The 5,896-nt window shown below is 37.0% G+C and overlaps 1 pseudogene; it reads right to left on the bottom strand.

Moving 5' to 3' along the window:
* Positions 1-317: 317 nt before the first annotated feature.
* On the bottom strand, positions 318-992 carry LOC102837242 (annotated as a pseudogene).
* Between the last annotated feature and the right edge of the window lie 4,904 nt (positions 993-5,896).

Below are 5,896 nucleotides of genomic sequence, written 5' to 3'. Positions count from 1 at the left end.
GTTTTTAAGCCAAGAATTTAATAAAATACAGTTGTGTTTCTTATATCTAAAATAAAGCTAAGCATGTTTTCATTACCTATTTCAAATTCTTATCCTTAACACTTTAAAAAGATAACTTTTTTTTTTTTTGGTATTTAATTAACATATTTTATTTAAATAAATCCCCCAGTGGGAAATGGAGTATTCATTCCTTCCTTTGTGGAAGAAGGCTGAGTAAATATGACAAGTCAAATTTTACCTGTGCAGCTCAGGAACATTCCCTTATTGGAAACAATAGTATTTCCACATCACAGTTCCCAAAATGATCTTAAAAAGTCTCAAAATTCTTTATCTCCTTTGGCTTGCTTCTCTCTTGATTTTACTCAAGCTTTATCGATGGTCCGCTTCATATCATCATCTGCATCTTCACAAATTTTCTTTAGGACATTCATCAATCCCTCACTATGATCCATTTCAGTGTCATAGGAAGGCTTTTCTTTCTCTTTGCATTCTTTTTTAACCTGAGTCAGATAGTCCTACCATGTGTTTTCAGCTTTCGTTACACACAAGATAAGGACTGTATCAGTCTTGACTTTTTTGAACCACCTTCCATAGAGATGGGTTTCAAAAGGTTGTTAACGATCATAGAGTAACTCTTCCCATTTAGGTTCTTTACCAGAAGATCAAATGACCTCTCTGTGACATGTACCTGCACATTCTCAGTGGGGGCTTGATGGACTCCAGTTTAGGTGATGTAGAGTTTCACAAACTTATCTGACTGATCTCATCCATAATTACTGATTTTCACTCTATATTCTAGTGAAATGAGAGCAACCTCAATCTCTGACTTCTCATTGTCAGCAGTGTCTATTTTCTCTTGTGATTTCTGCTGCTTCTTGCTGATTTCTGTCTCAATCTTGGCTTTTTCACTGTACTCTTTCTCTAGCGGTCTTTTCCAGCAGCACCTTTACCTCTTCCTCATCTTTCTGCAGCTCTTCCAACCCAGAAGCCATGGTAGGGTCAGGTCAGACTGAAGGCTGGAGCTGCAGCCAGGTAGGGCAAAGGACAGGAAACACTGCACGGAGCATGCTCAATAGAGCGCAGAGAGCGCACACAGGCATGAGTCAAAAAAGTTAATTTTTTAATGTGAGTGTTCTAATGATGAAATATAGGAGAAAGTTTCAAGTTATTATCAAGCACTACTCTGGGGAAAAATTTGGGAATGAGTAGTCTTAATTCCCAACTTGATATAATCAACACGTTATTCTATCTGATTTGGGAACACCAGAGACATCTTGATCAGATGAACTTAACATATGGATCTGGTGGAAATCATCTTGATGCAAATATGAAATATTATCTGTTCTTTCTCCCTTTGGTCTGTTTGTTTCTCATTAACTTGAATTTCAACATCAGTGTTCCTTGTTTGCCTGCATTTAACCAATGGTCCATTGTGAGTATACATTAAAATGTAGATGACAAAGAATCAGTATAATTTAAAACTGTATAATGTTCAAACTAGCACAGTGGCTGGCAGTGTTTAGCTGAGTGATGAGCAGAGTGGCTAAATCACAACCATATCCAGTTGGTCTCCAGTATCTGCACATGGATAGCCTTGCAATACTTTAGATTTTGAAGGCAGAAAATGTTTAAATGATCATTTAATTTGTTAAGTTAAAAAGATAGAAAGCAAAATAGATGCCATCACTACCTGTAATGCAAAGAACTCTGTGGGAGCATGCTTGTCAACCCATGTGGGTTCTTGAATCACCATTTGGGGCAACTATTCTCTAGGTCATTAGGTAAATATATGTGCAGGAATACATTTTAAATATAACTGCAATTCATTAGATTCTGCTTTTTTCAATTACAGTTTTACTCATAAATATTCTTTCAAAGCATGGTGTTTTTGCTATAAAATTGTGAATATTTTCAGATTGTACACTTCTTAGGAATTAGTAGTTTACAAGGAGCAGAAAGAAACTCAAGCTAATTTTGGAACAGGGGATTTTTGGTCAGGATACAGAAAAAATCTCACTGAGTGCCATTCAGGATGTACTGTTGACAAGGAAAACTGTCTTCATTATATCTTTTGTTCTCACTCTCTCTGTTATTGCAGTCTATGGTTTTCAGCTTCTGATTTTATGTCTGCCTCACTCAGCTGTGTGAAGACTACAGAACCAGATCCTCTGCAAAACCCTTATTATCTATTCTTTTCTCTGTAACTTTACCTATCTTTTGTGGTTTGGGCTGCCAGGAAGCCAATTCTGATCTCAGTTCTACATTAACTTTACATTGATAGATTTACTAGTTATATTCTATATGTGGGTGGGGGGAGAGAGGAAGAGCACGAGAGAGAAAGAAGAGCACAAGTGCTAATGTTTTAGAGAATGTCTGCTGGAAAGTGACCAGTACCAGTTGCCAAAGTGTCAATTTTGATTCATGGTGCCCTCATCTGTGTCAGAGTAGAATTGAGTTTAGTAAGACTTTTAATGGCTGATTTTTCACACATAGATCACCAACACTTTCTTCTGAAGCACTTCTGGGTGGACTTCACTCCTTAAGCTTTTGATTAGCAACGGAGCACATTAACCATTTGCACCACTCAGGGACTCCTATTGGAGGGTATAATTGTTGCTAGGTACCATTGAGCCCATTTCCACCCACAGGGAGTATATGTACAACAGAATAAAGCATCGCTTGGTTCTTCACCATTTTCATAATTGTTACTATCCTTGAGTTTATTGCTGCCACTGAGCCAATCCATTGCATTTGGGGTCTCCCTCTTTTTTGCTGACCCTCCACTTTCCTAAACGGAATATCCTTCTTCAGGGACAAATCTCCCCTAATAAAATGGCCCAAGTATGAGAGACGAAGTCTGGATATCTTGGTTATTAAGGAACATTCTGATTGTACTTCCTCCAACATAGATTTGTTTCTTCTTCTGGAAGTCTATGGTACATTTAATAATCCCCTCCAATTCCATAATTCAAATGTATCAATTATTCTATAGTCTTTGTATTCAGTGTCCAACTTTCACATGAATATGAGGCTATTGAAAATACCATGGCTTGGGTCAGGACCACCTTAGTCCTCAAACTGACATCTTTGCTCTTCAACACTTTAAAGAGGTCTTGTGCAGCAGATGTCCCTAATGCAATATATTGATTTCTTGACTGCTGCTTCTATGAGTGTTCATGTTGGATTCAAATAAAATGAAGACTTTGACAATTACAATCTTTTTTTTCCATTTACCATGATGTTATTTAATGGTACAGTGATGAGGATTTTTATTTCCTTTACACTGAGGTGCAACCATACAGAAAACTGTGATCTTTGACCTTCATCAATAACTATTTTAAGTCTTCTTCACTCTCAGTTAGCAAAGTTGTATCATCTACATATCCCAGGTTATTAATGAGGCATCCTACAATCCTGACTGATTCCTAGTGTGGTGCTGTCGGCTAATGCACTGGACTGCAAAGTTGTTTGAACCACAGGTTGGTGGTCTAGGCTCACCAGCCACTCTTTGGAAACCCTATACAGGGTTGGAATTGACTCAATGGCTCTTAACAACAACAACAACAATCCTGATGCCACATTTTTCTTCATATAATCCATCTTCTCAGATTATTTGTTCCGTATACAGGCTGAATAAGTATGGTGAAAGAATACAATCCTGGCATATACCTTTACTGATTTTAAACCATTCAGTGTTCTCTTGTTCTGTTCTAATGACTCCTTCACAGTCTGCATAAGGTTTTTCATGAGAACAAGTAAGTGCTCTAGAATACTCAGTCTCCACAATATTGTTCATAGTTTATGAGGATCCACAAAATCAAAAGCCTTTGTGGATAAAGTCAATGAAAACAGAGGTAAACGTCTTTCTGATATTCTCTGCTTTCAGCCAAGATTCATCTAATGTCAGCAATGATATCCCTCATTTCATGACCTCATCTGGATTCTACTTGAAGTTCTGGAAGTTCCATATCAATGTACTGTTTCAGCTGTTTTTGAATTATCTTTACCAATATTTTACTTGCACGTGATGTTAATTGTATTGTCTGATGTTTTTCACCTCTCTTTGCAATGTGCAAACATATGGATCTCTTTGAATAAATTAGCCAGGTAGCTGTCTTCCAAATTTCTTGGCATAGGTGAGTGGGAGCTTCCAGTGCTGCATCAGTGTCTTAAAAGATTTCAGTTTGTATTTAATCAATTCCTGGAGTCTTGTTCTTTGCCAATGCCTTCAGTACACCTTAGAATTCTTCCTTCCAAGCCATTGGCTTTTGATCATATGGTACCTCTTGAAATGCTTGAGCTATTTCTTTTTGATATAATGACTCTGTTTATTTCTTCCATCTTTGGTTTGATACTCTTTTCATTATTCAATATTTTGCCCAATCCTTCAGAATTTCAAATTGAGGATTGAATATTATCCCCAGTTCTGAAAATTTTCTTCCCTTTTGATTTTCTAACTCCAGATTTTGGTAATTTCATTGTAATATTTGATTTTGTCTTCACAAGCTGACCTAATAAATTTTCAGTTCACCTCTTTTACCTCCTAATTTCTTCCCTTTGCTTTACAATCTCTACACTGGAAAGCAAGTTTCAGAGTCTCTACTGACATCCATTTTGGTATTTTATTTCCTCCTATTCTTTTTAATAAGGATTCCTGATAGTGTAGTAGTGGATACAAGTTGGGCTGCAAACCTCAAGGTCAGCAGTTCGAAACTACCAGCCATTCCATCAAGAAAGATGAAGTTTTCTGCTCCCATAAAGATTTACAGCTTTGGAAATCCTATGCAGGTATTGATGTTTATGCATTCCATTTCATTTTGAAAACTTCCAGTTTTTCTAGATTCATGTATTGTACATTCCATGTTCCAATGTTTAATTGATGTTTGGAGCTATTTCTAATTTGGTTGTGTGTTATCAGCAAATGAAGGACCTGAATGCTTAGAGAATTTGTATCATCATGGTCAATTTTACTTTGAGAAGGCTCTTCCCTAATCAATCATATTTTGAGTATTTTGAATGCCTTGCAACTGGAGGGACACATCTTCCAGCACGATATCTGGTGCTATTCATGATGTTTTCATTTTCTGTTACTATATCTGACAATGTTCCCAATGCTATTTATAAGGTTTTCAGTGGCTAAACATTCAGTAGCCTGCCTCTTCTTCCTGTTGTTTTTAGGTGCCTTAAAATCAGTACTGACTCATAGTGACCTTATGCACAACAGAATGAAACTCTGCCTGATCTTGAACCAATCTCACAATCGTTGCTACTCTTGAGATCATTGCTGCTGCCAGTTTGCCAATCCATCTCATTTGGAGTTTTCCTCCTTTTCTCCCACCCTCCAGTCTACTAAACATGATACCCTTCTTGAAGTACCCTTTGAAATTTCCTGTTCAACTTGTTTACCTCCTCATTTCTTCCATTTTCTTTAGCATCTCTATGCTGGAGAGCAAGTTTCAGAGTTTCTTTCTTCCTATATGATGTCCTTGATATCATTTCATAATTCTTCTGGTCTTCAGTCCTTAGTGTGTAATGCATCAAATCTGTTCTTGAGATAATCTCTAAATTTAGGTAGGGTATGTTCAAGGTCACATTTTGGGCTTTGTTGACTTGTTTTAATATTCCTCAACTAACATCTGTACTTACATACGAGCAATTGATGATCTATTCCACAGTCTGCCACTGGCCTTGTTCCAGCTGATGATATGGAGCTTTGCAAATGTTTCTTTCAACCTATGCAATCAATATGATTTCTGTGTATTCTATCTGGTGAGTTACTTGAGTATGGTCATATTTTATGTTGTTTCAAAAAGATATGTTTGCAATGAAGAAGTCATTGGTCTTGCAAAATTCTATCATGCGATCACCAGTATCATCACTATCACCAAGGCCATGT

This window comes from Chrysochloris asiatica, unplaced genomic scaffold (genome assembly GCF_000296735.1).
Source record: "Chrysochloris asiatica unplaced genomic scaffold, ChrAsi1.0 scaffold00129, whole genome shotgun sequence".
Lineage (NCBI taxonomy): Eukaryota > Metazoa > Chordata > Mammalia > Afrosoricida > Chrysochloridae > Chrysochloris > Chrysochloris asiatica.
The sequence above is the reverse complement of the archived record's forward strand: the minus strand, read 5'-3'. Positions and strand labels throughout refer to the sequence as shown.